General features: G+C 34.6%; 1 long non-coding RNA gene across 1 annotated transcript; it reads left to right on the plus strand.

Annotated features, from left to right (window-relative positions):
* Positions 1–3,658: 3,658 nt before the first annotated feature.
* On the plus strand, positions 3,659–26,607 carry LOC119072426. The gene is made up of 3 exons (XR_005086864.1): positions 3,659–3,669; positions 21,645–21,649; positions 26,476–26,607. It is a non-coding gene; the product is annotated as an uncharacterized LOC119072426 (long non-coding RNA).
* Positions 26,608–26,977: the final 370 nt, after the last annotated feature.

Here is a 26,977-nt window from a genome sequence, read left to right on the forward strand (position 1 = left end):
AGATTTCAATGAAAATTATCTTATTATGATTTTTTCCAACAATAAGTAGCAAAATTAACGTAAATTCTATTGAAAAACTACGAAATAACAACAAATTTCGAAAATTGTTGGTTCTACACACCAAGATGTAAAATGACAATAATAATTATTTCATTTCATTGTTGTGTCTTTTTCTGTAGAATTATGGATTTATTGGAGAATAGGGTAACGTCACCGGTTGCGAGCCCTGCGCCGGTTACGAGCCTCCTCTTACCATAAGAAACAATGTTTCAGTTACGAGCCCCTCTCAGTTCTTACCATAAGAAACAATGTATCAGTTACGAGTTATGAGTTACGAGTTGATAGATTTGGTAGGCTCGTAACAGGTCTTAAGGGGGCTCGTAACCGGTGTCGTTACCCTATCTGCTTCTGTGCTTCATTTCTTTTACATAAGACGCCAATAACATTGAAAATATTCTACATTTACGTGAGTTTCAAAATAGGTCCACTCACGATTTTCAATAAGACAACTCTACGTTTGCATTGAAACAGTAATTTTTCTTGTTTTTTATTTAATTTGATTACTTTTTATACATTAAAACGCAAAAATAAACTTGAAACAACAAATTAAACTCATTTCCAGAATGGGTGACCCTGTTTTGGAATAAATATCGTGCAATGCCCAGGTCCTCTGTCCATGTATGCCATAAACCAGACAAAATTAAATTTCGTTTCGCCTCCATTGCGTTTGATGTAAGTGACCAATTTTTCCAGAATTGCAGATTATTTCCAGATTCTGGACAGTATCGACTGATATTTTAGACCATTTTTGACATGGGTGACCAAATTTAGAAACAAATATCGTGCAATGCCGAGGTCCTCTGTCTATGAGGACCATAAACCAGGCAAAATTCATTTTCCCTTCGCTTCCATTGCATTTGATGTACGGTATCACTGTCTTCAAGATTCGCAGAATTCTGCAGAGTCTTCGAAACATGTTTCGGATCGGAGTGTTTCGATTTGTATGACTTGGTACAATTTTATTTGGTTATTTTTGGAACCTTCTACTGTATACTTTGTATTTGGTTGTTGTAGAACTCTGAGAGTATCTCACATTCACATTGTGATCAGCCACGAAACTGGAGACATAGAATTTTCACAGTTAAAAAAATCGATTCTTCATGTTTTAGCCAAAAATCCAAAGGTGTTTCTTCGTACGGTTAATAAGTTACTGTTACACAAAAAATTTAAGAGGATGCTGACCTATTTTTCTATGCAATAGTAAAGTTGTACGACTCAATTGTCTACACTAAAATCTTATCAAGCGATTTTAAATAGAAATTTTTTTTTAAAGATGTAAATAAAAAATGTAGTTTTTAAGTGGGCAAAGTTCATGTCAAAATGAAGCTTTTCGATGTACCGATTTAGAATATTTTTTAGAATTATTAGCAGCGAAATCCTGTGAAATTGTTTGACCTAATAGCAAAACCGTAATAGAATATTAAACTGGAAAAATTATTTCAAATAAATAAAATTTTATAGTAGAAAATAATCATCTTGCCTTTGCATGTCAAAACGGTCAATTCAACATTCATTTTTGGGTAGGTCAACTCTCCATCATTTACCTTAAAATATTTTCTTGATAAAATGTTTGCGATCAGGATCAGTATGCATCATATAAAATGGTATCCACAAGACTTGCGTTACATATCCCTTATTAAGGGTTTTCACTCGGCAACAATTTCCATTCATTCCCTTTGCGTGAAATATATTCAGTCAGTGTCATCATTATGCAAAAATTCTCCAAAATTCTAAAATTTTCGTTGCGATTTTGATGCGCAAAGGTTGCCAGGTTCATTTATTATTTCACGTTGGAGTCGAAATCGAGATTAAATTACGATATAACCGTAAAACAGTGATATCACTGAGTTTACAGAAACGTTTTTCATCAACAGTACAAATACTTCAACTGGTTATCTCTATGCACATTTTCGGTTGTGGTGTGGAAAAAGTTTTTATGACGAGTTCATGGAAATGTTAGGAAATGATTGTACGACAATGTACATTGTACAAAATTCAAATAATAATCTCACATTGCATTACACATCAACTGGTATGGCATACAACGACAATTCGTAATATTTACTTTCATTGTGAATCTGACTCCATTTCAGTAATGTGCAGCTGTTGCTCTTGTTCATGTATGTTTAATTTGAGAACTCCGTGCACTAGTTACACAATTAATATTAATTACTTCAACGGCACGTTGCGATTTCGGGTAAAAATCAAGTAGAGTTTGAAAATAAAAGGATTGATCAATATTCTGCTAAATTGCAAATTGGTTTAACAAATGAAGTAAAAGATTTTTCGTCAATAGCAGATATACTTGAACCAACGTCGTTAATTGTCGATTTTCTAAAGTTTTATTAAGGAAAATTTCCCATGCAGGCATTCCATTTACTCATTTTTTCATTTTTTACTATCTTCAACATCTCAAGTGAGGAACTTTTCCAACTTTTTTTTTTTAACTATTCTCGTCCCATTTACTAGTTTTTTTTTTCAAATCAACTTTAAATAGATTGACACGACAGACAATTCAATTAAAATTTTATCTCCCAATATTGGCATAAATACTTCATCTGAATCTGACACCACTTTGGATTTTCTTGGCTGAGAATCAGTCATTTATTTATAAAAAGTTCTTCACCTTCTTAATTAGAATGTCTTCCACAGGTGCATTCGTCTTTTAACTTTATATTTTCTTGTAAGAAGTGAGAACGAGAAGAAAATACAGTTAGATCAAAGTATGTACTTCAGGGATCAATAGTTTTTGTTTATCTAGTGTAGAAAAAACGTTGTTCCTAACTTATACTAAGAATTTTTTTTAGCAAACTCGATTCCATAACTCGCTTCCGGCTCGTACTGCAAACCTCTCGTTCGCTCTCGTTTCCTTGGCATGCGTTAGGAAAAATACTATTTTTTTTGTTCCACACAACTTTCAAAGCTCTGCTTGGAGAAGGGGTTCATAAATTTGGTAAAGTGGAATGAGTGGAACGAATGCAACAAATAAAACCCATGAAAAAGAAAAAAACTTTATCTTCAGCTAAATTTATTTTTTAACAGTGTACGATGGAATGACAACATATACTCTTCGTTCTGCTTTGCACGAATCGACAAGAAATATTTTCTCGAAAAAAAATTTTTGATGAAAAAGTTTTGGAAATTTTCAACGATGCACAAAAAATGTGACATGCTATTTGACATAATCAACGATAATTTAGATATTCTGGTCAATTTTTTTCCCATAAATAATCTACTTGTTTGAAGCACATCGACTATAAATAAATTGATAAATTACCAGCCAGAATTTTTTTTTATGAAACTTCATACTAAGCATATCCCAATATAAGTTAAACTCAAGAGAAATCTTATTCCTTACTGTCGTTAATGTCACAAACAAATTGATTTATAACCGGTTTTTCCCTCCTGCCTTATAGTTATAACTTATTTTTGATATACCGGAAATTGACAGAATTTAACAGAATGGTTGTTGTATTCGAATATATACGAAAAATGGCATAAGAAGTCTTTTAAATAAACAAAATATGTATACACACGATATTGTGATATTTGTAAGCCAATATGGTTCCCTTTTTAACCTTGATCTCTTCGTCTATACGAATGTATGATGTTTATACCGTTCTTGCCGGTTACATACTATATATCTGAACCGTATACACAAACACACTTCAGACCGAAAATTTCTCCGCATGCATAAATAAATTTAAAGCTCCCTGGTGCTTTAATAAATCCACTTTTAAAAGGATTTTATAGGTTTTTCCAGCTTGGCAGAAACGACTTATGTGTGTACATATTTAAAAGACTCAAAGTAATAAATGATTGTGGCAACTGACCCTTTGCCATTGAAAGTCGCTACACTCGGTAATATATTGTATAACTGTCCTCTATATATACCTCCAAATACGATTCTCTGGATATAAATTTGTCATATCGTTTAAATGTCGCATTTTATACGATTCTGTATTCAACGAAAAGTTTCACTGGAAAATTCGGTGTAATTTTCCTTCTAACCATTGGCTTGATTGAATTACTTTTGCGTATAAACTTCATACGACACACGTAAGGGCATAATGAACATTTGCCATTGATAAGTGTAGAGAGGTGGGTCCTATTACGGCTGGAAATTTAATTCAATATGTGCTTAACAGAAAATCTGTGCGTGCACCGAAAATAATATGGAAACCATTTCTGGGAATGTCACGTTCGCTAAAAAGGCAATTTTCCGTTTATAACAAAACAAAAAAGTCTATTTCACGCACACACAAATACACACACTTATCCCATGTATGATTTTCCATTTTCCCAAGACGCACCTTTCTGCAAATATTGTACATCTCGTACTCTTTTCCGTCTATATTTATCCCAAGGAAAATAACATTTTATTTTTCACAATGAGACTTTTCGGTCGGATGGTGGATAAAAAAAGGGGTACCTCAAGCACACACTAGATGTGTGCTAGGACTTTTTCTTCCCATATACATTTTTATTCATCATATAAAGGATTACCAATTTGAAATTTCACATTCACCTCATATTTCATCATCAAACCTTTTATCGTTACAAATCCACTAAACTTTGAATAGTTGTGTGTGTGTACGAATGTGGAAAAGAAACGTTTCGGGAATGTTGGATAAAGATTGTCGGTTCATCTTTCCGCCGTTTTCTGAAAATATTCCACATGCTCTTTGGGTACCGAACCCTAGTTTTATATCACGTAGGTAACAGCAGATATGGTATACGTATAAAACGTAAAACGGGGGATTTCTTTTTTTTCCCTTGCGCGCCACATGACGGAAACCACTCGTCTTTCTAGTGTCGACTTGTTCGAACTGCCTTTGAAAATCACCTTTAGCATTCAAGTAACGTTTATTTAATACCATCTATTGAATTCAAACGTGCAAACTTTGATGTGTTTTTTTTCGCTTGCAATATTTTCCATTCTCTTTTTTAATGTGTGAAATGTGTGTGGAAAATTGATTTTCTTTCATAAGTTTACAATTTTTAAAGAATCTTTTGTTCGAGCTGATAAATACTTTATGTCTCTCCAAGTCATACATGTACGGTTCAGTCAATATATATATTGTCTATATAAATTCGATGAAATACGAAATGTTTAAGAGCATATTGTTGTCGATGGTGTTATATACATCTGGGATGGATTTATCAGACTTTTTATGTTGTGAATGCGTTTCAAACTTCATGAAGATATGTGATGCTTGGACACAAGACACACGCCGATGCAAAGAGAACGTCCATTCGGGTGATTTCTTTTGTTCGAATGATCAATACGAAATGTTTCGAATGTCACACATTTCTGAGCCAATGTACTCATCTTATGAAGTAACATCTTCTATGACACAAACTTTCTTATTGATTTTTCTCACTCTTTCTACAGTTGATTGTCAAAGAATGTTAAAAAATCCGACCTGCACTTGAACACGAATCTTACTTTTCTTAGGTCAGCTGCACCGTGATTATTATTTTAGAGGGACTCTTTTGAAAAACAGCCTACCGAAATCGGACCCATTTTCCAGTGGAATTTCTTATATGAGCCCAGAAAGGTATTCGACCCTAGAAGCCAAAACCACTTTCAAAAAAAACTCTTCGAAGCTTGTGTGGCTAGTGAGAGATGATCAAAAATCGAAAACATGCACTTTTCTAACAGAAATTTCTCGAGGTACACGAAACGTACATCGTCGTGTGGGGTGTCATTAGAAAAGTAATTTTATGTTGTTTCAGGGAAAATAGTTTTACGGAAGCTTAGACCCTATTTGCAACAAAAGGAAATGCAATTACCTTTTTAATGCCACCCCATACAAACATGTACGTTTCGTGTATCTCAAAAAATTTCTGTTAGAAAAGTGCATGTTGTCGGTTTCAGATTACCTCCCACTAGCAACACAAGCTTCGAAGAGTTTTTTTAAGTAGTTTTATCTAGGGTCGAATACCTTCGTGGACTCATATAAAAAATTCCACTGGAAAGGAATCCCTTTAAATGTCTCTCTCTTCAGAGCGAATATTTGATAAAATTTAGTTGTTTATATCGATAGCCACCTTTATCCCACTGTCCACTTTGACAAATACTTGCGTTTAATATAAAATAATCCCAGACAAATGTACACAAGCCTTTGGATGATTTACGACCACGATTATTATTTTTTGTCTATAAAATTATTTGAGTCGGGTACGGATCAGGCCTTGTCTTAGTAGTCTTCGAGTTATAAAACTTTGGTAACTTACCTCAACGATAAAGCAAATTCACCTGAAAAGCGAAAAAGAATTCGTTAGTTTTATCGTAATGGAAAGTCAATTGGTACAATTTATATTAAATCTTATGCAAACGGTATATTCAAAGAAACTGTTGCTTATTTTCTTTAAAGTATCTGCTTGGGTCAAAAATCGTTTACTTCATTTGTTTAAGAATTTATTTTACAATAAGAGTCAGAGACTAAATTTTCCGTACGACGATACATGTCGATACCGAGGTCGATACTTAACATATAAATAACTAAATGCAGAAAGGAGACGTGTCGCACTAGCGAATTATAAGAAAAATAAAGTTGTGTTTCTTTACTGCTTTCGGCTATAAGTACATCATTTGTTCTTTTCAATCAATATTCCAACCATATTCTACTTTCATCGTGAATCTTCCATTTTTCTTAAAATTCACTAATGCATTTAGCCATTTCTGAAAGTTTCGTTCGAATTTGTAACACCAAAAGGTTTTTTATAGCCATTCCCACTATAAGACCACTCACAACTCCAATGAACAATGAACACATATAACCTTTCCCCTCAGAAATTCCACCTCGTATTCTGTCATTCTCATTCTCAACAGCGCCCAACAAAATTTTAGACACAAATTCATCTCATGGGCATTAATTTTCCGATTGTCACTCTTCCAATTGATATTATCAAAGAATGCCACACACACAGATAGAACGACCGCCAAATTGTACCGAACCTGATTTATTTTTGTGTTATTTTCTCAATTTTGGCAATACAAAACTTGTGATGATCATACTTCCCTATAACATATAAAATACATTGTGTACCAGCTCTCTTGTGCACTTGACAGCAATTGTGGCATATATATGTATTTGGATTGGCATATTAAGTGTGTTGAAGATAAATTGAAAAACTATCCAATAGTTTCGGTTGAGAAGCTATTTTAAACTTGTGAAAAGGTTAAATGAAATGTCACACGTGTTTAAACTGAAACGGAAAATGGAAATTTCTGCCACAGTCTGCTGTACCTGGCAGACTTTGTGCGGAGTCAATGGTGACTCGTACGTGAATGACAATGAGTCTAACGTTTGATGGCATAGAAATATCTTCTATAATACGATTATGTTTGATGCGAAGCACACAGCGAAATTCTCAAACTACCATGACTGTTTAAAATTGGTCGTCGTCGCTCTTAATGCATAATTAAATTCAAAGAAAATGGTAAACAGGGACGGATTAATCTATGGGCTAGATCCATGGCAATCGAACATTCAACCTGTTACAGACGGCTGTCATCTGTTATCGACAACGACATCAATAATAAACGACAAGCTCTAAATGAGGTCATATAATAGCAAAAAACATGTTCGAAACAAATGAAAATCTTCGTTCAAATGAAGTAATAGATCAGATAGTAAAACTGTTAATATGCTTGCCGTCTGTGACAGGTTAAGTGCGCTGAGAAATTAGAATAGTGAGCGCTGTGAGACAGCTAGTTCCGTTCAAAATGCAAAATTTTCTCGTTCGCTCTGTTCGCGATTATTTTATTGGTTTCAATAGCTCAGTGCGCTGAAATTGATAAGCCGGTCCTGACTGTAACCGTTGGTACATATATGGAACACAAAACAGCTTCATTTTTTGTGAATATTAGTTTTTAATCCTTTCCGTATTTTAATTTAATTAACCCACACCGAAAGCCTCCAGAGACGTGTATCTGCAGTGCGTGGTATTATATTTGTACCGGCGACCGGACGTGAGTACAAATTTATGTAGCAATTCTTTTCCGTTTGACTAAAAATGTATAACAAAACCGTTGTTCCTATCATTCATTTTGCAAATTTTACAAAAGAATGTAACCAGAGCCAGTCACAGATACCCAGAGACCGAACATACGATGGAAAATGAACGGCGTGAGTAAAAGCTAAGCATATCAAATATTCAAAACTTGCTAACAATATCGTCGGTTGCATCATAATTTATTATAACCGGGTGGAGCACTGGAAGTTACCTCAAAGGTTTTATAACTGGATCCAGCTTCTATTAACCTAAAGCTTTTGTATCTGACATATCTGTTTAAAACAATGATAAAACTTTTCCGTTGAGTAGGGTTTGAATATGGAGGACTACTTTAAATAATATAAAAGACGAAAATATACAAATTTTGATATGACATCTCTCTCTGTGTGTGGTGGCTGTGCTGTACTCGCCACGGTAACGTCTATATTAGTTGCCTCTGTGAATATTTTTTGGGATTTTTACGGATTCTAACCATAAATATGCTTTATAATACAGGCTGGCAGACTCGTAAATAACGAAATTTATGATTGTTGAAGTTTTTTTTTTATTATTTTTGGGATTCGAGAGTGGTTTTCGGAATAATAATGAAAAAGTTTTGGTTCACAGGTTATTTGATTTAGACAATATTTTGTGCAGGGGAGAAGACACAACTAAACAACGTTGGTATCAGCATGATTGGAGTTTGTAAATATGTGGGAGTTCTTGTTTTATCATTTGTCATTATTTTCGTGGAAAGAAATCATTCAGAAGTTTGTTACATTGTTCGTACATTAGAATATATATACTCAAACGTATGCAAAGGATCGGGGGACTGTTTATTATGCAAATATTGGTGATAGGAGATTGGGAACAACCATTATCATTGTGTCGGTTTACCTGAACTTCACTCACAGGACACGTAATACTTCGGCTTACAAGTAAGTTGTGTACTACGTGAAATAAACCAAAAAAAATATTTCGAAGCATTATAAGAGCTTATAACATTTGGCACACATTTTTCTCCAGAGTCTTTTCAATCTATCTCTAAAAACGTTTTCCCCGATTCCAAGCAAATTGTCCTGATGCAGGACGACTGCTTTTACATCTATAGAATTTAAGGGCTCTCCTAATTATTGGCACTTTACAATGAGTGCTATCAGTGCCGTCTTCAACTCTTTTGGCGCCAAGGTCAAATTTGAAATTTGCGCGACAAGTATTCATTCTACACAGAGAAAAATCCTGGATTAGATTTAAATCTTTTTCGGATTACATATAGGACCAAATTTATTTTTGGGTTGAAATCTAATTTTTCGAAAGATTACTTGCATTTAATCTTTCGAAAATAATCTGTCGATGGATTAGATCGAAATCTTTCAAGAGATTTCAATTTTTTTTATTTTGAAATCAAAAAATTTTTTCAACATTTATTTGAATATTTTTATTCTGAAATTGTGAATTTTATTTGTTTAGTTGAAATTAAATATTTTTAGCCCCGTACGAAGTACTGGGGGCTTATAAGATTAATATGCCGTTTGTAACACGTCGAATTGGAAGCAGACAGTAAGGGCGAAGCATTTGGTTATGTTCATAGATGACGAATCCGCAATAAAAAAAATGTCCGTCCGTCCGTCCGTCCGTCTGTGACCCCTCTAGCTTGAGCAAATCACAACCTTTTTTCAAAATTCTTTTTTTCCCCGATTGGTATCGACAAAAGTAAGGTCAAGTTCGAAAATGGGCATGGTAGGGTCGGCCCTTCCAGAGCTAGGGCCCTATAGTTGTTTTTCAGTCTTTCGATTATATCTACCGATATAATACGCACACAATAGCTGCTTGTGATATATCAAATGAAAGGTATTGACGAGTAGAACAAAGTTGCTGAACATTGTTTTTGGGTAAGATGCAACGTGGGCTTGTTGGGAGGGCTCAAAGGTCGTTCCTCGGCCCTAAGTGTTTTTTGCACATAAATCGAGTAAATCTCATTAAAAATGGACACTTTCAGTAAATTTGACCATGCTGAACTTGACTTGCATTTTGGTAACAGGCGCATTAGAGGGTTGTAGACGTATTAGGGTTCCGGGCGTATTACAACTACGGACGTATTATGGTTACGGACGAAATAGGATTACGGGTCGTACGGGGCTAAGTCGCAGCAAACGCTCCGACTGTTCTGATGCCTTGCTTTTACTTACTTTGATCAGGATTTGAACTCTTTCACCTCGCTACCTCCGTATCTCCAGTCCTGTACTTTACCACTGAGCTATTGGGTTCTTAATCTTGGCAAGATTTATTTTCGAACCGTTGTTGCGGATATTTTAATCTTTCAATGATTAAAAAATAATCTTCTATACGAAACCTTTGTAACAACTGAGGTAACCATCATAGTAAACGAGTTCAAATCCTAATCGAAAGCAACATTTTTTTTTTTTTATTATTCAATAAACGTTTATTATATTTCATAAATCTGCATGAGCAACGAAAAGGAAGTTGATCCTGGCAAAATGTTTTATATTTTACTTCACTTCTCATTGCTACTATCAATTTTAGCCATTTTAATCCGAAACGAAATCTATCGAAAGATTTAATTTTTGTAATCTTTGAAAAAAGATTGAAAATAAATCTTTCGAAATATTTAAAATGTTCGTAATCTCTCCGTAGATTAAACATTTAATCCGACTTTTTTCTCTGTGTAGGCGTTAAATATTCCTACATGAACTCGATGTGACTCAAAAAAACTTTCTTTTTGTACCAGTTTGGTCAGGCGCCTCGGGCAACTGCCTAAAGTGTTCGTATCGTAAAGACGGCACTGAGTGCTACTGTCATCGTAACACTCTTTTGAAGGAGATGTTGTTGATACCCGCGTGTTGTTGTTTGTGAACGACCCCTATCCTTTGGATCTCGACAGAAGTGAAAACCAGATGATCATAAACCCAAGATAGCCAACAAAGGTGTGTATTCCCTTTCAAAATGCAGAGACTGCCTTTTAAAAAAATAATTTGCAAAAGTAGAGTCAGGAGCTGATTCATATTCAGTTTCCAGGTCTGGAAATGCCCATGTTCTTTGGTTCTAAAATTTAGAACATAGAATTACTAGACTTCAATACCTACATCACCCTACCCGACATAATTTACAAATTATGACCAGCCTGTTGCAGAGCCTTCACTGACAAAAAAGTATTTTTGGTATGGGGCGCTACAGCTGTGGCAGCTATTGTAGATTACCTGGAGACAAAACCTGCAACAATTGAGTTTTTCGAAACTTTTTTGTCAGTGTGTTTTGAGAAATTTATTTCTGAAAATTCCCAAAATTTCTGAAGAAGTTTAATTCAAAAAGTTTTCAGAATTTTTTCGTAAAAAAATCCCAGCAATAAGCCCATCCTTTGGTATATAAGTGAAGGATTAGGCTGCCTTCCTTTTTAAAGTCATTTTTATTTAGACATTGTGATCCTCTCTCAACTTTCTCACATTCTTAATACAGGGATGCCTCGTCCACCAGATAAATTATTATTCTAGTTCATCAATTACTATTTTAGTACGGGTCTCAGGTTTTAATTAAAAATTAATGCAAAGTGTTGCCCCACTTGAAATTTAATTGCTTTATTGATAGATCGTGTCGAGAGTCGCGTAAACTATATATTTTGATTGGATCTAGAGCAGCTCATCGTTACATTATTTCAATTAATAGTTAAGTTCCTCGACAAAAACAACAACAAAAAACTCATAAAATCTTATGAAACAACACACGGATTGAGTATGTCAAATATGTCGCATGTCGAACGCAACACAAAAAGTTTTACTTTCGAATACCAAAATATATACAAAAAAAAATGTTTCCATTCCACATTATATGGTAACATAAATAAATTCCAAGTTCTATATCATGTTTACCCACATCAATATTCCATGTTGTCGTACATTATGTGTTCAATCCAAATCCATAATAACTTTCAATTGGCTTTCGATATACCCTTAAGCTTTTTTTTTCGTCTATTTTAAGATACCGCCACATACATTCAATTCCATTCCACATAATATAATCCGCATATATATACGTATATGGTACCCCAAAATAAAAGAAAACAAAACGAAAAATTGGTTATACTATGCCATACTTTAAGTTTTCGAAATACATAATGTGGTGTGTTACATTGAATATATGCGAATTGCTTGAAGCTACGACCAAGGTAAGATGCTGTTTTTCTTTACGGCACGAGAAATTCACTGGATAATATATTCCCCCATAGAGACGCTAACCCGAAATTTAATAAATTATTTCGGAAGTTTGACATATGTGCCGATACAATTTCTCTTCATAATGTCGGTGGGGGCACAAAGCGTATAACAAACACATACTTTGCTTGTTTAAAGGTTTTTAAAGTAAATCCAGAACTCATCATATACTCGGTATATATGAAAATAAAAATTTATATGAACGGAGGAGTGATGACAAATCATAAGGCATACGGAACAGGTGCCTTCAGATCCGCTGATTGAGTGAATACAGGAGAATTGTAAATAGTACTTTATAAATAATCTTCTCTTCTATTGCGTACATTTCTAAATTCACTTGGGCGAATGGATCCAAACAAAAAACGGATATTTTTTAAAGAAATATTGTTTTAAGACAAAGAGAAAAAAAAATGATTTCCTTCGTTTATTCCCCTGTTGTATTATACAATATGCAAATCTACAAAATGTAAATTTTCTTTTTTCTCTTCGAACCGACTCAAAAGACGTACATAATTGAAAGTTTTCTCTTCAATGTAAATGAAGTTGCTCACGCATTTTGGATTAACAAAGATTTATTTTCGAAAAATACGATTTACATTCAAATAACAGATCTGATCGATGTAAATAGTCAAGTCTACTTATATAAACAATAATTAAAGTAATACATGTGTAGAGTGCGGCGTCGGCTTATGTCAAGGTATATTGAATTTCATTATGCGAAGTGTGTTCTATCAAGCAGACCGGTGCTACCTGCGAAAAGTCATGGAATACAGTTTGAGTATAGTTTGACTTAAGCCGACGCCGCATTAAATGTATAGGTTTTCAGATTTTAAGTGTGTCTCTTGTGCTGTGCTGTAAAACCGTATGCTAAAAGGAGTTTACATTCTAAAAGTGTTCGCTGGTGAGTCTAAGTTATTCTCATAATCGATATTTACTATCAATAACATCGTAACTCCATATTGAGACTGAGAAATTATTTCATTTTTCACTTTAAACGTACGTGACGTCACATTTTCTCAGTCCCATTCCTCATGTTTTCAGATCCTATCCCCCCGCTAGCGTGACATCATCAATATAGACATCATCGCTTTATCTGGTAAAAATTTACGAAAACAAAATCTTCAAAAATTTTCTTTTCATTTTTCAACCATATTCGGCACACTCAATGTACCAAATGAACTCCACAAAAATATGCAGTGTAATAGTCAAGCTGCGAGAACGATTCAAATCTTTCTAATTAATAAGTTACAATAAAATGTGACATTTTCCGCTTAATCATCTTCCACCAAGTTTTTCACCATCCAATGTAATGCCACGTACAATTTAATCCAACTGATATGAGGGCATTATATTGTATCATACAAAGTAATTTTTCTCTCAGTTTAGTTTCTCCATCCATGGGTTGGTTCTGTACATCGCCCAGATTATATACTGGAGTTTTCGTTTGTATTTTTGAAAGGGAAAAATTGCAGAAAATATTGTTCCATCTAGATGTATGAATGATATAATACGAATGTAGGTTACGGTCTATATGCATTTTCTTTCACTCAAGTTGTTCCACATCTATATATATATATATACATAAATGTGTGTTTTACTTCTGGATGAGACGCAATGGGAGTCTTATCGCAAAATACTAAATCATATGGTGGTTTTTATGGTGTAACAAATATAAAGTGAAGTTGAAGTTATTTTTCGTTAGATAGAGACGAAGAAAAAAAAATGGAATGGCAAGGCGGACGAACTGGGTAAGTTAATTGATGAGCAATCGTAAAAAGCTGACATATTTGATTTTTTTCCTGTTTTTTTTCTTCTCTCTGGTTCATATTTGACGATATGCTGTACATTTTGCGAGTTTATCTGTTAATATGACTGATTGATCAGGTTTTTTATATAGCGGAAAAGGGTTCCCTCCATCTGATTTTACACTGCAATGATTGAGCTGTAGTTTATTGAGAAGGTCGAATATTTTGGATGTTTTATGTACGTTGTATCTTCTTGCCTTTTGTAAATAAGTCAATCTGAATGATTGATACATGTCGATATTATTGGCAAGGACTTTATGAACATGATGTGTACATAAAATGGACATTATGGAGAACTTGATGGGTTCGGATCGGTTATGGTAGGAAAAGATTGTAGATAAAGACCAATAACTGGACACAGCACTGAGCTTTCACATTTTTATTAGAAGCCAGATTTTGCGACACATGTGAATGAATGAATGGGTGCTATGAACGCTTAATTTATTGTGTTCCCACCTTACCTACCACTAGCAATTTCTTAAAATGTAGCGCCGGTGTTTGATACTTAATAAGCTCCATTTTTGGCTTTAAAGAGTAAGTTATTTAAAAGAGAACAGTAAAACTGTTGACATTTTGCATAGGTTTTGAAGGAGTTTTATATGAAAATGGAGATTTATTGTTTATTTCAGAACTTATTTCAGAGTTATGCTGCGTTTTCATTGTAAGACGATTTGCGGGTTTCAGCCTAAGAACTAGATTTGTCTATTTGTACCCTGTACGAAAGTAGCGATTGATATTTGTGCCTCTAAATATTCGTATTCGGTTCGTACCACATTAGGCTCAGTGGAAAACTGAAGAGAAATTTGGCCTTCTTTAGACCGCAAGCGTTTTTGAATTTGAATTTATTGACCAGCAGAGAAAACTCCTAAGGCAATACAGAATATCAACAGTTACATACACTAAGCAAATACAAAAATAAAAAAAAATAAACATCAGGGTCATGTAGACAAAAAAAAAATTCGAAACAATCAAAAGAAGGCACCGTCATACTTTAAGACTCAACAAGCGTACTGTGATATAGTCAGGGAATCTATTACTTCGTTATTGTTGGATGGTCAATCTATAGCTTCATTAGTCTTAACATAAATTTTGCTATATAAAAGATGGCCAGCCAGAGCTAAGAGAATATTTTGGTCGTCATTGCCAATAATAGATGGTAAACCAACTTTGAGCCGTAAACTTCGGCGTACATCATGTACGGTACATGCAATTCAGTCTGTTTTCATAATGTAGAATTTACAACACAGTTTAAGAAAAGTAATCAGTTACTTGCCAACTTAAATTCTTGACAGAATATTGTACGGTTGTTTCCATCAAAATTCATCAACCTGACGGAAATGCCACAAATTGTCTGGTTGAAATTTTTCTTTGTGAAGAACTTACAGACTTAAGTAAACTATCAACATTCACTCAATGGATATATGTGAGACATGACGTAAACTATAACGTCATGCCCCCAAGGTAAAGCGTAAACAAAGGTGAACGTTCTACGTAGCCTTTCTGCTCTATTACTACTTATTTGAGCATAGCTAAGTACTAATATATTTAAAAATACAGTAAATACGTTCATAGTGTTTGTGTAACAAATGAATTCACATTTTATGTTAAAGAACATAATTTAATCATGCAAAAAGTAAAGAAAGAAAGGAAAATCAACATTACATACATACACCGAAATGCCGACATATAATTACATGGAATCCCCCCTTTAATTATCTTAAATTATCCAACAATCAAACAATGGACTAGTCTGGAAAAAGGTTCATACACAGTACATTTCGAATGCCATACACCGCATTACAAATATAGAAAGTATTAATTCCCAGCTTCTAGAAGTTAAATAACGTTTATTTAGTGTGAGGTTTCGTTTGGTTTTAGTTGGGTTTGGGTTCTATTCTAGAGGTTGTAATGTGTAATTAGGGTGAGATATTAAACGAGAGAATATGGTTAATATGTACAGTACAATGGGTCGTATGTGTTTAGGAACAGGTATTTTTCGCCATAACAATTAGTAGTTTCATGAATAATTCATGTATGAGACAGAGACACGTGAAATATATTAATTTGTTGTAAAACGAAAATTTTAATTTTCCATTCTCACCAAACCAACCACCTTATCAATTTGTTGACTATCACGCACCTTTAACAAACAACCAATTTTGATTTTATTGATATGTCGCAATGTCACCTTTGAACATCAATATGAGAATATTCGCCTGAAAAACACCACCCCCGAAAATGTATTCATATAAAGCTCTCGATATTTTCTGCGTATAGAAAGTACAATGAAATCGATTCCGTAAAAATCGAACACACTTTGATAACACAGCCGTTATTCAATCTCAAGCCCGAGTGTTTGAGTAAATAATAACATGATTTTCAAGTGTAAAATATTCGATCGAAATTCGAAAATATTTTATGTCGGAAAATTATGATCTCAATGGCACCTTATTATGCGCAAGCATAAAGGAAGGAAATAGAAGTAATTCACACCACTTGAACAGCAAAAGCAATATGACACAGCCAAACGTTGTAATATATTACTGTTTATTCGAAATTAATATCACACTCTCTCCGACACTCTTGTAACCCTGAGAAGAAATGAAAATTTCGTCATGAGCTTCATCAATGATTTTCATGATTTTGCTTTTAAGCATTTATGAAGTACTGTGCTTGCTCAAACATTTGCAATATTTGGAATTGGCCTCTCGTCGATGTTGAAGTGACGCAATTGGTTGTTGGGTCTCGATAAGTGACGAGTGGCAACAACGACAAAAATGAGAGATGAGTTCTGGTTAGTCCCGAACAATATCTATTAAACCGTATAGCAACCCATAAAAAGCAATAATACTTTACATTCGATGCTTCCAAAGTAATTTATTACAAGAGGTAGCAGTTTTGTGATAAAATCAAACTCACAAGTGTGGTTTTTTGAGCAACCAGCTTCGGTAACTGTCTTCGACAAGCGTAGAGTTTGTCACAACCACACTTGTCGAAGACCGATTACCGAAACAAGTTGTTCAAAAACACACGAGTGAGATTGCGAGTATCACAAAGTTGTTTCCGAATTAATGAATTACGTAGTGAATCATCCGATGCATCCCCACGAAAGTTAAATTCACGTAAAATAAATCCCGTAAAATGAACTGAAAATTAAATTCTAAATGAAATGGATCATTTTCCCAGTTCACCATCTGCCTTATAATGGTCAACTTTCGCATGGGGCACGCAATAAAAGATTTTACATGAAACACAATACGATAAGACAAGTGCATGTAACGGTCCAAACTCTCTCCTGTAAGGCAAATGACGATGTTTGATAAGACTGCATATTCTCTGTTGGTCTCTGCACTTGCCTTGTACTTTAAACGAAAGTAACAGATTTAATTGTAATTTAATACGCTTATCGTTCATGAATGACTCAAACCAACTTTCGCAAACACGGCAATGTGTGTACTATGTAATTGAATTTCTTCAAAACCACTCGATTTGCAACTGGCAAACACTTCGTTTTTCTTTTACCGATGTAATACACCAGATTTCGAACAAGGGGAAAAACACCTCCCTTTGATCTATCTATTAAATTACGTAGAACTCAATATCGAAATTTTGGAGTGTTGTCAATTTGTATAACAATGGCAGAGAAGCAACCAAGTAAAGGGAATCTACAGTGTCTACGTCTTCAAGTCAATATACCATAACTTAAGCCGCTCACGCACAAATACATTTCGTACTTCGTTTTAGTTTCAATATCATTCTTACTGAGAGCCTAATGTAATCAGATTTTAGTTGTCATTAGTTTCGATTATTTCAAACCTTTGACGATTTTATGCTAATTAGTTGGAAAATAAATACATTCAAAGTACAGTTCGCAGACTATGTTCTGAACAGAAGAAGTATTTTATCGGGTTTAATTATACGCCGGCAGTGCATTAAAAAAACATCGAACAATAAACACAAAAGCAGATCTGAAATTATTAGAACGGAACAAAAGTACAATGTTTAATGATGCCACATTCACGTGCACGTATTGAACTCAATTTAATCGAAAATCAATTTACTGAAATTCAATTAAAAAGTTGTTTGAAAATTTAGAACAATAATGTGATATATACGGAGCTGTACCACTGAAAATGTGACGCAAGTCCTTTCGGTTTCAATCGTACAGCTCCGAATATAAAATCGGAGCCATTAACATAGAGTCAATTATGTGTCATCAGCTATTTTCGAATAAAAAAAAAAATTAAAAAAATGAAAATTTACCAAACAACAAACAAAGTTAGTTGAAATGAACACGTTACACTTGGCACGAGTATATTAATTAACAAAATATTTGCTGTTCGCATGGATGAAATTTATTTTATCTACTGCAAGTTGAAAATATTCATAATTATCAGCAACAAACGTAGTTGACTTGCACACGCCATTATGTTGTGCACAATTAGTTATTTTCCTAACGCATGGTAAAATGCTTTTTTAGCGAATAAGAGGTTTCCCGCTCGAGCCGGAGGTGAGTCGCTAAAAAAGCCCTTTAGCATAAGTTATGAACAAAACGTTTTTCCTAAATGCCGTGGGAAATAAGCGATATTTCAACACTAGTTAGGAAAAATAGGTTGCGTTACAAGTGTTGTAATATGGATTTTTTCAGCAGTAGACCCATGTTTTCCATACGAGCGGAGCGAAATAGACAAAGTCACAAGAAATCAAGATTTTCATTGTAAACAATCATTATTCGAATTTGATCGATCACATTGCTTTGCATTTCCCAAATAACCCATAGAAACTGGTTTGGAAATAATGTACATTTCAATCTAGTTATCGATATGGAAATCCGTCGTATTTCAATATCAATTCTAGGTGGCACAATAGTACATTGAATGACAAGGGGCGAAAGTAAAAAAATTCAACCGTGTGCGAGAGTTGGAGCCCGCGCCGAAGGCAATGAAAAAATATGAAAAATTTAATAATTTAGCCATCACAACAATAACACACACAAAAATGAAGATATAACTAACAAATCATTCAGTAACAAAAAGTATCAACTTTGTATGCTAATTTCAATAAGAACACTGGCGCACAGTGTTTTACAATTTTGATCAAAGTATTCTGCATAATATGAGCGGATTTTGTTGACAACTCGACTCATTTCTCTCATTTTCTGTGACGTCAGTCACTTTCGCTGTTCGTTCAGTTGCGTTCGCTCTTCGTTAAGTACTTTCTCCCCGTGGGATGCATTTTTTTACTTTCGCCCCTCATATGCGGGGCGAAAGTATCATTTTTCAATGTTGGTATCAAAAAAAACTTTTCATGCTTCGGGGCCGAAAATGAGGGCAATTTTTCGAATTTTCTCGGGTTTCCGGCCCTCTGCATGAAAACTCACATGTGCACCTGTTTGGGACGGTTGATTTAAGGCACTTTCGCTTGTAAGCCTCACTTCGTTCGGCCTACAATCCGCGAAATTGCCTAAAATCAATCGTCCAAAACAGGTACACAAATGACTATTGTACACTCACTAAGCGAGCCGCTTGATACATTAGGTTAAGGGTATATAACCAAGATATTTGTTATCATCGGACAACTGAAATACGACATATTTCGCCATGATTTTTTGTTACGAAATGTCAGATTTTCCCGAACGATATATCGTCCGGGAAAAAATTTCATTTCTCTACGATTTATCGTGTGATAACGGTTTTGAATGAATTTTTCCATGACTATTCGATTGAACAAATTTAATATGGTGAAAGTGAAGTGTTTTTATTTTTAAGTAAATTGATGCGTTTTGTCTATTTCAGTTGTCCGATGCACAAAACGTTGTTCGTACCTCGACAGAAAATGGATTTTTTCGGCACACGTCCTAGTTTTCCTTACTCGCTTCGCTCGAAAAGAAGCTGAAAGTGCTGAAAAAATCGTCATTTCCTGGCTTGGTATGAAAAATACTATTGTGCACGCTATTAACACAATCCTACTACGATCAATCATGTGAAGTAGAATTCTGTGAATGACGGGTTGATGTGGTTTATGAAAATTATGAATATTCAGTAGATAAAATCTTGTTGCTAACACGTTAGTAAATGGGATGTTGCTGAACTCGCTTCGCTCGTATCGGCGGACTTACATCTAGTACACAAAACTCATCATTTACTTACTAGTTAGGAAAATAGCTATTAATTTTTATCGTTCTGAACGCATCGATAAACAGTCATATTTTAATTTAAACCACGTTTTTCATGCAAACTGTTATACATTAGCTGGCATACAAGCATCCTTTAAGGTATCAATGCTGTGATGTAGCTCAAACTCCAACAAACAATTTTTTTTTGTAAAAACCCGAAAAAAATCGGAAAATTACAATTTGTTTACAGATGAGCACGTACACTCTGAAATGGGACTGTGAAATGGAATCCTATTCCCTATTATTTGCGTTATAATGCAATATTTGTAGAAACAATAACATTCAGCAATTCCATGAGAATTTATGGAATTCCATGTATAAATGCTGTGCCACAATATATTTGTATATGTAAACTGAACGTGGATATGTTGTGGGTGTGTTTGAACATAATTGAGGATATTGCATGGCAAAAATAATTAAATCAACAGAGAGAAAGTTTTAAAATAAAGGATGGGTCCAGAGACCCTTTCCTAATAACACATACACGTTGTAACATTATATAATGTTATGGTATAAATAGTGTGATACAAAGTTATTAAATTAGATTCGTCTGCACCATTATTAAGTCATTACTCATTATTGATGTCATAATAAATAAAGGAATAAATGTGGCTAGCTAGGTTGCGTACTTTTTGTCTGATAAAAGTATTTAGCCGGTGGATGCAATTAAAAAGAAAATTGTTAATAGTAAATGCGAAATTAGGCGGTTCGCCTTCGGCTCACACGCCACAAACATCGCACACATGTATTACTCATTTACATAGGCTCTGCTGTAATCTACTATATTTCAGTAGTTTTGAAGGACACTTCGTTGAGTAACTGATAAAAGGACGTTCATAAAACAACTGAGAGATTGCGTTCGCAGAAACTTTATCACCTAGGCTAAAATAGAGCATCATGTACAGAAACCAATATTTCTTCATATCGAAAGTAATAACTAAAAATAGTTATGTAAAGTAATGAGCAAATTAATCTCTTGAAATACGGCGCTATTTTCCTGCACAACATTCACTAATCATTCACCCGTTATACACAACAAATGATTAAATAGCAACCACTCAATCACGAATATTCATTTTCTTCAACATAACCACTGACTCAAAAAAGACTTGAGAAATTATTTAAGGTACACGAAACCTAAAGCACACACAGAAGCCTTTTATTTAAGGTACACGAGAACTAAAACACACACAGAAGCCTTCCAAAAGTTTCTTCCATTTATCTTTTGTAAACAGCAAGCATATCTCCAAATTAAGAGGCACCGGCGCTTAGCTAAAACTGTAGCCTACATTTGCGTGTTTCGTATGTCATTTTTGTTAATATCTTTTCATCAGAATCCTTTTTGAAAAATGTACGACCGCAATTCCGACCAAGAATCTGTTAGCTTTAAATAAAAATTAGTTTTGGTTGTAGTCGTTTGATCAGCTTTGAGAGAAGTGAGCAGTTTAATGAAATTTTCATAAACTGCTCATTGTTCTCAGAGCTGGTCAAATTGCTGCAACCAAATCTATTTTCTGTTGAAAGCTAACACATTCGTGGTCGGAATTGCGGTCGTACATTTTTGAAAGAGAATTCTGATGGAAAGATATCATCAAAAGTAAACTAAAATCCAGTAATTAAAAATCGCCCTAATGTATGCTTTTCGGCAAAGTACCGGTGCCTCTTAAGGACAAATCTGCTACTTCTTTTGTTGCAGGATCAGTTAATGTTTCTTTTACTTCTGTAATTTAAGTAAGCCATTTGCTATATACAAAAGAACTCTAGCGAGAGCTCGTGGCTTTATTTTGCCATTGCTATTCATTCTGGGGAAAACTATGTTAGCGAAAAACCAGACAGAATAAATACGACAGTGAAACGGGCTAGACGCCCAAAGTAAGTGTTTCTTCTAACCGTAAACCGCAAAGGCCATAAAGTAAAAGCTAGCTTGTAGCTAACGGTGTTGAAGATTCAACATTTGGCGCCACCGGGTGGACCTTTGGGGTTGGATTATTTCGGAAAAATTGGGAATCGAATGTTACGTCATCGTCAATTGGACGACGAACTTACTGATAAATGGAACAAAAATAAATCGTCAGTAGGACAAGCGAGTGTTCAATGTGTGAAGCAAAATCGAATGGATTTGTCAATGGAGCAAAGTAACACAAGGGACGTCAATGGGACGTCACAAGACGTCAATGGGACGTCACAAGACGTCAATGGGACGTCACAAGACGTCAATGGGACGCACAAGTGCGAGTGAATGAAACGAGCAAGTCAATGGAACGAGCGAGTCAATAGAACGAGCGAATCAATGGGACAACGAATATGGTCAATAAGCCAAGAAATTGGATGAAGTATGTACCAATTACGAGACGTTAAGTTGGTGGGAGAATGATTGTCCATGTATGGACAATTCATGAAAGTAATGGTCAATGTATGGACAACAAATAGTCGATGAATGGACAACAAATGATCGATGGATGGACAACAATTGGTCGAAGTATGGACAAATTGTGAAACATTAAGTTGGTGGGAGAATGATTGTCGAAATATGGACAAATCATGAAGAGTAGTCGATGAATGGACAACAAAATGTAGGACATCGGTGGGAACAAAGGAACGTAATTATTTTAAGAAAATAATTGGTGGGAGGATGTTGGAACGCCGAATCCAAGTGAGCTATTGTAACCAAAAAAGAGATCAAGTTTTCTGAGAAAAACTCTGTTAGTGAAAAATCAGGCAGAATAAATACGACACTGAAGATTCAACAGACACGCACGCTAAGTGATATTTTAGTAGTGTTTTCATTTTCGATGCCTAGAAATTATATAAAATAAAATCAGCACTGCTACTACTCCTAAAACTCTTCTTCCTTTACTTTTTACATTGGAATTTCATTTTGATGCTCTCTCATCTCTCTCTCAATCGCAATCGTTACTCAGAGTCCCATCTTTCAAAAATTATTTGTAACACTTCTGAAACCAAACAAATATCTCCTAAAATACTTTTTAAAACAGGCTCCTTATCAAGCCTCTTAAATTCCTAAAATAGGCGAGAAAATAGGCGGCATCTTAAACCATGGCAGTCTTGTAGATTCAACATTAGTATCACTGCAACTGAATGAAATGCAAAATGTAATTGACGACACATAGGTTCAAATGTAACGAAATGTAATGTGACAATCTTTAGTGATTCAATTTTAGTTTAAGTATATCGTTGCCGTCATAAATAGTTTCATTGCAAAATTAATGTCTTATAAATTAAATTGAACATTGTCGGAGTAATAATAGCAGCTTCAGCAGATTTTTTTGTTTTGGGTGTAAAGCTTCGAATATTGAATACGTAATTCGCCTGGTATAAAGTAAGTAAATTTCGCCTTTGTATTTTATTATTCTTGGAAACAATGTAGAAAATTATGGGCACGTACCCGAGAAGAAGAAAAAATGTTTCCCCAATCTATTCCTAAATCGTTAGAATTTTTTTTCGCTTTTCTTTACGACATGTAAAGTCTTGGAAAGGCAGAAAAAAAAGTCATAAAAATTTAACACCCCAGCTGTACAAGTAAGGTGTCATAAAAACAAATTCCATCAATTTCAAATAATCCACGCATAACAACACCCCATATTCTCTAAGGTTCATGCATATAACATATAACTCAGCTAACTAAAAACAGACACGAAATCCATCATGATATAAATGAAAATTTCGTTTTCCACAATGTTCTGTACTCGGTTTTACAAGATTGATATTCGAATAACTAGAGGTGTTTGAAAACATATATTAAACAACATCACGAACCAGAAGTTATACCCGGAAAGTGTGAACTCCATTACAGTCAGTACCGAATAGAACGGTAACATTACAAATGGAAATTTATATAACAAACATAATGACGGGGCTCTATACATATTTCGATATATACTTGCCAGTGTCTCTACCAGAGGATTGAAAGTGTGACTTTGTTACAAATAATGATTTACCATCGAACAGCAATTTGTCATTCCACCCTTAAGCCACAGCAACAATAATAATGATGATATGGTATCGGCTCACTGTATTATTTGCTATCCGAAACAGTTGCGTGTGTGTGTGTGTTTGTGTATCGCAGAGACACATCTACACACAATGTGGTGCTAAATTAACAAAATGAATGGAAATGCTGTGACTACACTGGCTGAATTAAACTTTTTGTGATGGACATGATAAGATAAAAATCAGCGAAAAAAAATTGAACAAAAAAGAGAAAAAAGTCAAAAATGTTCTCTGATCCATTCATTTAAGAATTATAAAACAGTAGAAGCGGGCTGGCTCCGAAGCTGGCCCAATTTTCTGATGGATTATAATTTCTAATTAATGGCCACAATAAGCCACATTAGGAGACGAATATTGTGGAAAAAAGAGGCTCGGTTACACCACAAACAGAAAATCGTCCATTTGCATGCAGAATTGGGCAAAATTGTAATTTCTAATAAAACACACTTGGGGTGTCTCTGCTGCTATGTACATACCGGATTCTCCAGTAGAATGGAAACTACACACTTGGCAATCTTTCATCGTAGTTTTGTTTATGCCTTCATCGTGTTATCTATATGGAATATATGCACGGAGTTCTCTTTAAATTATTAGATACCAGTGCACACATTGCACAAATGCACATTGTATGCATAACACAACCACACGCCATGGAGCTTTTGGATTCTATAAAATAATATATTTTGTATTGTTAACGCTGTAAATCATATTCGTATGTTTAAGTTTATGTGTTTGCTATAAACAACGATATGGTGTAATTTATTGCACTTTCCTTTAGTGCACTGTGACAATCACCCGCAAGATGAGTTAATGCATAATGTTAAATTCCATTGTTTCAATTTAAAACGAAAATTCTTTGAGAGATCGCACCATCGCTCCACAAAATGTACATGCATTTCGTTGTTGTTTCCCATTACCGTCTTATGTCATTCATTTTAGAATCTTCTTTGCAGAGACATTCTGTTACTGCATATTCAAAGCAATATTATACGTACGATTCCAGTGGGAATGGAAAATAGTATCGAGGACAATCCATACACAGTTAGCTTGAAATATGAAGGCCAAACTACGCTTGCTACTGCTCTGAATAATTACTTTGTTATGTGTATATATTTGCAACAGATAAGCAAAATTGGATTTGACATTTTCGCATTATAATAAAATTGAAATTTGTCGTCTGGGTTAGAGTTTCGATATATTCATTGGAAAATGTTTTCGGTAGAGAAATATGATATTCGACAACAATATTATACCGACACCGACATTTTAATATGCAATGCGCATAGATTGTGTAACAATAATTGTGCATCGAATATGATTCCCAGAACGTAATTTTCATTGATGAATCAGAAGCAGAAACCACTCGGAAACAGGAGAATGAGCTCAAAGCGTATAATTAAAAATAAATGATGATCGTACTGATTGAACTGCAAACGAAAAATTTCGACATATCATTGGGAATAGTTCCCAACATATTTGATCCCTTTGAATCTCGATTCGATTCTCTGAATCAAAAATGATTTCTAGCAACAGATGCTGTGATATTGATATCAACTCTATGACGCCCTCTGCTGTAGATGTTGATTAATAAAATCGGTGTATCCAATGTGTCTGTGCCTGTCGCGTCACAGGCAATTAATTTTCCCATTTTCGCGGAATTATTGTAATACCATTGCCGTTTCTATTTCCATCTTCTCGGAATAATCTTGTTGGTTCAGAAATTGTTGGAATGTCATCTGCATCATTAGCAGAACTTTTTTTGTCATACTTTTCATTTTCAGTTTTATTCACGGAAAGTCCGAACTAAATGATGATAATTAGACAGTGAAAAGGGCGAACGACCATGTGACGCTAATAATCGGTGGCCAAACAAGCATGGAGCCAATGGTATATTTAGGCGTATATACTGTCAGACTGCGAGTATTAACATTCATAAAGGAAACGCACGTACTTTTATTTTGCTTTTGTTTATTCTTCTGTATATGTTCTGAGGACCAGAAGCACATACAATGGAAACAAGCCTTACTATTACTTTACTCAAATGAAAATTGTTTCTGCCACTATTTTGAACTGTTAATGTGATAGGTATCTTACCTGCAGCTACACATAGCGACACGAAAGAGGCCTAGTTCAAATTTTTCTTTTGTTCTACTGTCAAGTTTGAGTTAGGTCTCTTTAGTTTAGTTGGCTGAAGTATGATGCTTTGCATTTAATAATGCTGTTCAAAAATACACCACATCTCATTAGGCCATGGCGACTGTGGCAAAGAGATGACCAACCTCCATGAAGTAGTTCATATCTTCTTACATGTACAAGTCTAGTGAATTATAAATGAAATGAAAGTAAACTTCGACATCATTTCATCACCCATTTTGATGACATATGTGGGTCTAGTGGTGAAGTGACCACCACTTTCCTTACACAGGCAGATATTTTAACAGGGTTGAATTGATTGCACCATCTTTTGTTGCTTGATTAAGCGCAAGACGTCTCAATTATACTGGTTATACGATGTTCCACAGTTACTGCATTACATTATTTACTCCTACGTTTGTTTAATTTAGAATTTTCTAGTAGAAATTTGAGGTACCTAGAAGATACAAACAGACAGACAGACATTCACTGCGTATAAATAAAAACAGCTACCGCTACTTAACCAACACATCACTGATTCCACACCAAATTTATTGAAAGTC

Source organism: Bradysia coprophila (genome assembly GCF_014529535.1).
Source record: "Bradysia coprophila strain Holo2 chromosome IV unlocalized genomic scaffold, BU_Bcop_v1 contig_81, whole genome shotgun sequence".
NCBI lineage: Eukaryota > Metazoa > Arthropoda > Insecta > Diptera > Sciaridae > Bradysia > Bradysia coprophila.